The following is a 10,879-nucleotide window of genomic DNA, read 5'->3' on the forward strand; positions in this document are numbered from 1 at the left end:
ATTATAGTCAAACTTTAGCAAGCTTAATACATCACATATTTGAGTATACAAATGCAAATAATGCACTGAAACAACTCCAATCAACACTCTTAATCACCTATGGTATGTACATGTTTCAAAATGGATGTGATGCAAGGAGTGAATAACCTACCTAGTGGAGTAAAGTGAACTACTTCTTGATCCCAAATGAGCTGTAGAAGCAAAGCCAATGAAGCTTGGTTCTTCTCTTCAAGCAAGAATGGTGTTGGACGACTAGCAAGGCTCCTAATCCAGAAATGTAATAAGCAAACACTTTTGTGAGGTGCTACAACTCCCAAGTTCTTCCTTCTCCAAAATGGTCTCTCTCTTTTAACTAGGTTGAGGTTAGCTATATATATACCTCTTCAAATGAGGTATCATGCCTTGTCTTCTTGTATCAATCCGTTGGAGGGAAAACTGGTCCAAATGTATAGAAGAGCCTCTAGTATGCAGAGATGTGTTTGACTTGTGAAGAATGAGAGTGTTATGTTGTTTTTGAATGCTAAGATGGAGTGGGAAAGGGACATGTCTTATGGCTTGGGAAAGAGTGTGTATGAAGCAAGCTTGGTCAAAAGCATATTTCCTTTTTTTGGTAAATCTGATACATGACATGCATGCATGGGATAACATGATGCTTGGAAAAAAGGAGTAAAGATTGAAGTGTACTTGAGTGGGAAATGGTTTTGCTGCAAAGGAGTGTAACATCATTCAAGAGATTTGACCAAGAAGGTGATGTAGGAAAGCTTTCAATATGGTGACATTTAACCAACACAACTTCATGCTCTCTTAGCCAAAATGAATTAGTTAGAGCTTTTTGAAAAGAGGGGAAAGAGAGGAACAAGTTTCATGTTGAGGTTGAGTCCTAATAGGATCTGGAACCTTATGGAAAATGGACATGAAGTATGTGGTTTGGAAAGAATAAAAACTTATAAAATTTTCCCTAAGTATACGAGTCATTCAATCAATCTAATGTTACGACTTGTGAGAGTGATATCTTGAGATATGGTGATCCAAATGACTTGCTCTTGGAAGCAATGGAAATGGGAAATCTAATGCTATAAATTTCATGTTGGAAACCAATTGAGATGAAGCCCTTAAGGTCTAGAAAAACTTCCATGCACAATGCTTGGTAATCCTGAATTGGATACTTAGAAAATTTTTAAGTCTTGGGACAAATGGATGAATTTGAAACACCCTACTTTCCACGACCATATCTTGGCCCACGATGATCGAGATAACTTAATTTTGGTATCTCCTTGAAGCTTGGATGGAGGAGAACAAAATCCATGTTAAGGCCAACTTAGTTTGGAGTCTTGATCATGTAGAACAAAGACCATGAAAGTAGCTATACACTAAGACTAAACTTACCAAAAATAGTAAGTTTGAAAACCTTAGTTTCCAATTTAAGCAACTTTCTATAATTCTTGATTTTTGATGAATCTCTTGACTTATCTTTATCAAATTTCACACATAGGCCAACTTTGACTTGAGGAACACAACATTGACCAAAAAGATCAAAAGTTGACTTTTTATCTTGTCCAATTGACTTTTCCCCAATTGAATCAAACCAATAATCGTCTGACCAATTGAACCTCTTATGAATGGAATTAATGGCTAATCCTCTACTCATAGACACTTAGGGACACATAGAAGACCATGGAATCAAGTCTTGCTTAAAAAGTTATAAATAAACTGATTTCATCTCAAACCCTAATTTGAGTCAAGAATGACAAGATAGGAGTGCACATCTTCAAAAACTTGATCCTCCTAGAGAATGTGGAAAAAACTTTGGAAGAGTGAGGTCTTGAATGATAATATGATGAAGATTATTCAAAAGTGGCTCATGAATATTTCACATACTGACATAGTCAATACTTCTAGTTCAGGGATCCACAGATAGGAGGGTGTGATCCAATTCCACTTTCTTGCAATTCTCATTCACCTGATGAAGTAATGGAACATTTAAGATATCCTGGGGCATGAGGAAACCCTTGTGGCTTAAATGATCAAGAAGTTTAGGGTACCCTACCTTCCTTGCATTGATTGTCACTGATCTTCCTTCTATAGCTTGAAGGAAACCCCAAAAGGGATGTCTTGATCTCAAAACCAAAGAACCAATGATATGCATGAATGGATGTGATGATAAAATATAAGCCAACTATGGTAAAAAAAAAGAAGAGGGTAAATTTTGGGGTAGAACACACTTGTCTTGTGACGTTTGCGTACGAGAGTGCCTTCACCCATTTAGTGAAATAATCCATAGATACCAAGATAAAGTGATGTCCATTCGAGGCAGTTAGCTCAATGTGTCTAATCACTTCAATGCCCTACATGGAAAAAGTACAAGGTGACGTTAAGACATTGAGTGGTACTAGTGGTACATGGATCTTGTCAACATAGATTTGGCATTTATGGCACATTTAGACGTGGCGGTAGCAGTCAACCTTCATGGTCATCCAATAGTAGCCCGCCCTCAAGATTTTCTTAACCATCATGTGTCCATTGGCATGTGTCCCAAAGGAGCCTTCATGGATTTCCATTATAATCTGGTTTGCCTCTTGTTTGTCTGCGCATCTAAGCAAGACCAAATCATAGTTCCTTTTGTAAAGTACCCCTCCACTCAAGAAGAATTTGGCAAAAAGCTTTTGAAGGTACTTCTTGTCGGCGATGGACGTGTTCTCAGGATATTCTTGGCTTTCCATGTAATTCATGATGTCATAGAACCAAGAATGACCATCAGCTTCGTCTTCGGTTGCCAAAGAATAAGTTGGCTTGTACAAGTAGTCAAGGTGGAAAGTTGGTGCTTCATTTTTCTATTTGACCTTAAAAATGGGTGAAAGAGTTGCTAAGGCATCAACCAACTGATTTTCCTCTCGAGGGATGCGATGGAATGTAATATCGTGAGATCAGCTTTAAGACATGCTCCTTCTAAGGGGTCAACTTGGGGTCTTGGGCTTCCCGTTCTCCTTTGACTTGGCTGATGACCAAGGCTGAATCTACATAAACTTCAAGAATTTTGATCCTAAGATCAGTAGCAGCTTCAATACCGAAGATACAAGCCTCATACTCTACCATATTATTGTTACATTCAAAGCACAACCTCACAGTGAAAGGTAGGTGAAAACTAGTCAGGGAGGTGATGACTGCGCCAATGATATTTCCTTGAGCGTTAGAACTCCCATCAAATACAAGTTCCCAATGAGACCCAGGTTTTGGTCCTTCTTCGGGGTTGAGGATGTTGCAATCCCTTATCAACATGATGTCCTCATCAGGGAATTCAAAACGTATGGACTGATAATCCTCCAAGGGTTGGTGAGAAAGAGAGTCAGATAAGACACTTCCTTTGACCGCTTTCTAGGTTACATGTTGAATGTCGTAGTTAGTCAAGGCCATTTGCCAATAGACAACTCTTCCAGTTAGAGCAGGCTTCTCAAAGATGTACTTGATTGGATCCATCTTGTATTGCCTCAAACATTTGGTAGCCCAAGCAAGTGCACAACAAGTTTTCTCAAGCATATAATACCTACTCTCGCAATCGGTAAACTTATTTATTAAGTAGTATATGGCATTCTCTTTTCTTCCAGTTTTGTCATGTTGGCCGAGGACACATCCCATAGATCCCTAAAGGATATGAAGTACATGATCAAAGGTCTTCCAGGCACATAAGGAATTAAAATTGGAGGTTCTTGAAAGTACTCCTTGATCATCTCAAAGGCATTTCGATAGTTGTCGTTCCAAATGACGGCCTGTTCTTTATGAAGTAGATTGAAGATTGGCTCATAGGTGGCCGTGAGGTGAGATATGAATCTAGCTATGTAGTTCAATCTCCCAATAAATCCTCGGACCTCCTTCTCAGTTTTGGGTGTAGGCATAGCTTGTATGGCCTTTACCTTTTCAGGTTCAACTTTAATGCCTCGTTGGCTGACAATGAAACCTAGCAGTTTTCTAGATCTTACCCCAAATGTGCATTTGCTAGGATTGAGCCTCAATCTAAACTTCCTCAGGCGTTCAAATAGCTTCTCTAAGTTAACCAAATGCCCTTCTTTAGTTTGGGACTTGCCAATCATATCATCAACATACACTTTAATATCTTTATGAATCATGTCATGAAAGAGTGTCACCATTGCTCGTTGGTATGTTGCACCAGTGTTGTTTAAGCCAAAAGGAATAACCTTGTAGAAAAAAGTTCCCATGGGGTAATGAAAGTTATTTTCTCCATGTCGTCCGGAGTCATTTTAATTTGGTTGTAACCGGAGAAGTCATCCATAAAGGAGAAGACAGGTGTCCACTAACACATCAATGTGAGGCAATGGGAAGTCATCTTTGGGACTGGTTCTATTCAAATCTCTGTAGTCTAGCCACATACGGAATTTGCCATCCTTTTTAGGTATGGGAACGATGTTGGCTATCCACTGAGGGTAGTTGGCTACGACCATAAAACTTTTGTTGAGCTGCTTTTGTACTTCTTCCTTAATCTTAATTGCCATGTCAAGACGAGTCCTTTTAAGCATTTGCTTTACAGGAGGGAAATCTTCTTAGAGAGGTAAACGGTGGAGCACGATGTCAGTGTCAAGATCGGGCATGTCTTGGTAGGACCAAACAAACACATCCATGTACTCTTGTAGGAGTTTGACCATCTTCTCCTTCACATCATCTTGTAGGGTTGACCCTATTATGACCTCTTTCACTTCTTCCCCAGTTCCAAGATTAACCATTTCTACTGATTCTTCATGCGGTTGGATGACCTTTGACTCTTGCTTTAGTAGTCGAGCTAACTCCTCATAGAGTTCACAACCTTCCTCATAGTCTTCGTCAGCATGATTGATTGGATTGCCAAAGTCATGTGGGACTATAGCAGTATCGTTGTTGATGGTAATCGAGGGTAATCTGCACGATTTATGGTTCATGCTTTTATCTTTAAGAAGGAGAGAAAAATGAATGAAAACTTAAAAAGGAAATAAGAAAATATTGCCATTTTTTTATTAAGTGAAAAGTAAAAATGAAAGACAAAGAACATAATTTAAATGCAAAGAGTGATGATTTAATTGATTGAAAATTTAGGGGGCCCTACAAATGGTTCCCCATGCCTTGGGCATAATATGGGGATTGTTTTATTAAAAGGGGAAACAAACAAACATGAAATTACTTTTCAAACAAGGTAACTTCGGGTATCTAAGTGGATGTCCACTTTGTTAGCTCTTGACCTTCCTTCTTTTTGTACATTAGTCCTTCTTCATCAGCCACACCGTCTTCTTTCGAAGCACATATGTGACAGTTTATAAGGTGTCTGGCACATGCAAAGATATCTGACAACGGGAGCACTTGCCCCTCCATAATAATAGGCATTAATTTCTTCAGATTTTGGGAATGGTATCCCAAGTCGGCGCGGTCCTTGTTGATAGACAATTATAATACTCTTCCCCACCTTTGAGGTTCCCATTTTCAATGACAATTTGAGCATCCTTCAAAGAGATCATTGGTAATTCAGTTTTCTTTCCTTCCCTCACGGGGGAAACCATCTCAACATTAACCACTTCAAATGAATGGAACGGGGTTTCATGCACCTCACCTCCTCCTTCAACATAGCGGAAATATGCTAAGTGACTTACCATGATATCCTCCTCACCTTCAATAACCACTAGCTTATTGTTGATAAGAAATTTTAGCCATTGATGGAGTGTCGATGTGACAGCTCCGGCCAAGTGTATCCAAGGTCGTCCGAGTAGACAACTATAAGCGGGGTATATGTCCATGATATAAAGAGTTATAAAGAAAGTGTGAGGTCCAATTTTGATGGGTAAGTCGACTTCTCCAATTATAGTCCTCCTCGATCCATCAAATCCTCTAACAACCAACTCATTGGGTTTTATGACAAGCCCTTCAATAGTTAGCTTGGATAAAGAACTCTTTTGTAGCATATTAAGAGATGAGCCGGTATCCACTAAGACCCTAGATATAATAGTGTCTACATATTCGATAGAAATGTTTAGGGCCTTGTTATGGTTTCTCCCCTCGGGTTTCTTTATCATTAAACCCCAAGCTCATACTGGCAACTATGTTGTTGACTACTCCTTCGAATTGACAAATAGAAATTTCTTGTGGTATGTGGGTGCCCTCAAGAATTTTACTAAGTCATCTCTATGTGCCTCAGAGCACATTAGCAAAGACATCATTGAGATCTTCGGTAGGGTTTGCTTGAGTTGATCAACCACCTTATAGTCTCTTTTCTTAATGACGCACAAGAACTCTTCCACTTCACTGATTGGTGGGGAATCTTACCTTTGCTGATTATCTTCGATTTGCTTGCCTTTTTCTTGATTTGAGGTCCCATTATTGTCAATAATAGGGGGTACAGGTGCAAAAATCCTTCCACTTCTTGTTATTCCACCAGTTCCAATTATATTCACCATTGGCTCATTGGATGTTACAGGCTCCTCTTACACTTTCCGTCCATGGATATAGACAGTTAAGTCATACATCCATGGTACTACTTTGGTGTCTTTGAAATGGAACAGGGCAGGTACATTTATTACCATGGGAACAACCGGATTGACAGAGATAGTCATTTGTGACAGATCATATGGGATTTGTAGAGGTTAGACTTGATCGTAAGAGATATCCAAAGTTGACACATCTTCACTAGAGGACAGACTCTCCACTACCATGGTTCCTCGATCTATTAACCCTTGGATAACAATCTTCAAAACTTCACATTCTTAAGGTTTGATTAAACAGTGTTCACAGTTAGCACCACGAACAGGAAACTAGTTATTCTTCATCAAAACATTCTTAATATCAATAAGGGGGGTCTTTAATTTGTCCACTCGGGACACCAATCTTCTTCCTTCATCAAGCTCTGCCATATTTACCGCATGCTTGTATATGGCGGCATTGGATTTTTGTTCACATTCAGGCCATTAGGCGCAAACGTGATTTCCTTTGAGTCTATCAAATCTTGCACTTTGTATTTCAAGGTTTTGTAGTTTTTGATCGAGTGACCGGGAGCATCTGAGTGGAACTCGCACCGGGCGTTTCTATCATAACCGAGGGGAAGGACCGTTGGTGGTGGTCCTAGCTCCCTCAACTGCACTAGTGAGCCACGTAACAAATACAGTAATATACGGATGTATGGCATGGGAACTAGATCAAATCTTTTCTCGGGATGTCGTTGTCGTTGTCATTGTTAATAACGTTGTTGATGTTATTATTGTGGTTGATATGGAGCAGGTTGTTGTTGTACTCATTGATCAACTGGAATTGTATATGGTTGATGATTTTGAATTGGTGCCACAACGGCTACTTGTTGATAGGGTGCACGGTATGTCGGCGCCCTTCCTCTAACAACATCGGTTGCATTAGTTTCACCTTCATGCTTCTTCCCATAAGCTACAAATGGCTTCTTCACAACACCAGATGTACTTGCAGAGTTTTTAATTTTTCCCATATTGATCATGTTCTCTATCTGTTCACCAAATAATACAAGGTCGAAAAAACCTGAAGTAGTGCTTCCTACCATTCTGTCCAAATAAGGGCCTTGAAGGTTACCCATAAATATATCAATTAGCCCCCTCTCCAAAAAATGAGGTTTTACCCTTGGGGCTAGTTCTCTCCATTGTTGTCCATACTCTTAAAAAGTATCGTCAGACTTTTGAGTCAGATTTTGCAATTGTTTGCGGTTGGGTGTCATTTCGGTGTTGTATTGATAATGTTTTAGGAAGGGATCATCCATTTCCCTCCATGTCTGAATATGAGTTCCTTCCAATTTCATATACCATTCTAGAGACGCTCCACTCAAAGAGTCTTGGAAGAAGTGTATAGGAATTATGTCATCATTGGATTAAGCGGTCATATTCCGACAATAAGCTCTGATACGTGTCCTAGGGTCACTGGCTCCCTTGTATTTTTTAAAGTCAGAGACTTTGAACTTGGCAGATATGACTAAGCCAAGGGCTAGACACATTTCTGCAGTGTCAAGGCCTAAAGCATCAAAGCCTTCCATGGCTTTTAATTTTTATTCAATTGCTCGAACTTTCTTCTCTACTTCGTTGGTAGATGGACCAAAAGCGTCATAGATAGAGCCAACCCTTGGGCTAAAGAAGGCATCTTGCTGATCGTCGATCTCAATAATCGGAGGATGGATAACTGGTGGAGGACCACCTTCGTGTATCCCTACAGGAATTTGGACTGGAGTGTTGCCCACAGGATTTTCCAAAATGGCAGCATGAATAGGAGTCGCAGCAGCGTGGGCCCTTTGGTTCATCTCCTCTTGCATCTTGGCCATGATTTATTTCCCATGGGCGACGACTTGTGTAGTCTCCATAAACTGCCCCATTTGTGCTCGCACTCGGGAAACCTCTTCATCTTGGGCAACTTGGTTTTTCTCTAACTGGTCCATAATAGCTTGCTGATTGTGGGGCGTGTAGTAGTGATACCGGGAAGTCATCTTGTTGTGTCGGTTTCTGTTGAAGATAGGGTGAATGGTGAGTTTTTTTGTTTTAGTTTTTGAAAATGTGAATGATGCATGAATGTTTTTTTTGTTTTATTAAAGCTCTTAGTTATTCATGTTATTTATTGCGAGAAACACTTAACAATTTATCGTTGCAATCAAGAATAAATAAGTACACACAAAGTGAAATCAACGAAGCTTCATTCATCCATTGTATGGAGTAATACATGTACAAGTACATTGGAAATTGCAAAATACAAGTTGTTGAAATGAACAAACATGCAAACTAGATGTCAACCCTAAATCTAACCCCTTGAGACTTATGGAGAGCTTCAATGTCAGTGATAAGTTCCGCCATTGTCTTCTTGCAAAATTTAACAAAGTGGGTGACTTCTTCAGGGGTGTTCTCGAGGCATATGATCAAATCAGCCTCTTTCAACTTTTCAGGAAAGTCTTGAAGAGCGTAATTTATCAAGACAACCATGTTCGCGTACTTGTTCTTCCATTCTTCGTAGATGGTTTGGAGGTTTTGGATAATCTCATTCATTTGAGCCATTGAAGCTTCACCCCCATGGCACCTCTCTTTGCAATATCTGCAATCGTTTTGCAACTCCAAGTAGACTTGGTCGTATACTCCCATCTTTGGATTCTTAATTTTCTCGCAAGCTTTCCCATATTGGAATTGCTCGTGCAACTAGTTTCGATATACCTTCTCCCTTTCTAGTTGTTCTTTATCCAAAATATACTTACACTCTTTGAGAGTGGTCCTTAGCTCTAGGGTTTGCGTTTGACCTCTCAACAGTCTTCTTAAGGTCCTTGATAATGCGGTACACTTGATCCAACTTGTTGTTGCAGAAGTCTAGCTCATAATTTGCTCCTTGTAGGGCACCACCTACCCAAAATCTTTTTCCGTCCACCTCCCTTAATCTCTTCTTGCTGACCTCAAATTCCTCATTTACTTGCTTACCCATATCTTCCAAGTCGAAGTTTCATTGCTTGGTACGGTTGTGTTGGACTCGTTGTTGAGTGTTCTCCAACTCAAGCTCTCAGATCTTGTCGGTAAGCTTATCCATATTCTCTTGAAATAAGGGCTCAGGTTCGAGCATTAAAGGAAATGATGAAGCATAAAAAAGGAAAGGCATATTGGAAATTAAAGCTCTCTCTTTCACCCATACAGAGTAGGGTTCCTTGGCTAAGATGTTCGGTTTCCCCCACTCTTGGTCATTCTGATTATGCTTTTCCAAACTCTCTTTACTCTCTTCATTGATGAATTAAGTGGGTCCATGGTGTTGAGAATGAAAGGTATTAGGTATCGGTCTTCGAGAGGACTCAACATAGCATACCCCAATTGTCTCTTAAGTAGCACGAGGTTATAGTTGATGCAACCACGCGTTCCTATTAGGGGGACATCTGGGAACCCTCCACATCTAGATATGACTTCCTTGGTTTCCCATTCTCTCTCATACCACATGATAGAACTAGCAGAGAGAGAAGGAATCTTTGGGGCATGAAAGACTACTATAAGAAAAAGGTCCTCGTTGAGGCATATGCATCCTCATCAATAAATGTAAGAGGGGAGGGAGCATAACAGAGAAAGGTTCCTCCTCTTTTCTCATGCCTTATATGAAATGTGTGATAGAAATTTGCGAGCAAGAATGGCACTGGATTGTTGGTTAGAAAGATCTCCACTGCCAAGTGATCCACAAAAATGTCTATATTAGGTAATATGATAATTCCATGTATCAATAATGTGAAGGTTGCGCTACAGAATTCTTGCCTTTCTTCTTTGATCATTTTCAAGACATGGTCTTCTAGGAATTTCTTGGTAATACCTTTGATGGTACATTTGGGTCCCCAATTGGCCACTAATTCATTGGTGTTGATGCCTAATAATAAAGCTAGCTCGGACAAGGTAAATCCTTCTTCCAACTTGAGGAAGGGGTTGAAATTTTTTATTGGCCAGTTGAGAAGCCTCTCAATTTCTTCCAAAGTCGGGGAAAGTTGAAAATTTGAGAAAGTGAAACATCTTAGCAGGATGTCGTAGTACTGAACTAGGGTGGTAAGCACTCTAAAGTCAATATTTTAAGTTAGGAGGTTCATGATGTTGTCATATGTTGTTCGGAACTTATTATCTTTAAGGGACGTAACCCTAGAGCTTAGAACCATCAAAGTATCAATTTAGGGATCTTTATATCTGAAGGTGAAGGTACTATTTCTTGATCATGGATTCATTATTGTTTTTGTGAAAAGTCTTGTATTCCCGCGTTAAACAACGAGATGCTAAGAGTTTTCTTTTATTTGTGATTTAATGATGTATAAATGTTTATGAATTCATGGATGCATGAACGGATTATTGGTTTCCACGGAACTCAGACACGGGGTTCAAAATCTGGGATCATTGTGACAAGGAATGTG

The sequence above is a fragment of the Lathyrus oleraceus genome, chromosome 3 (assembly GCF_024323335.1).
Source record: "Lathyrus oleraceus cultivar Zhongwan6 chromosome 3, CAAS_Psat_ZW6_1.0, whole genome shotgun sequence".
Lineage (NCBI taxonomy): Eukaryota > Viridiplantae > Streptophyta > Magnoliopsida > Fabales > Fabaceae > Lathyrus > Lathyrus oleraceus.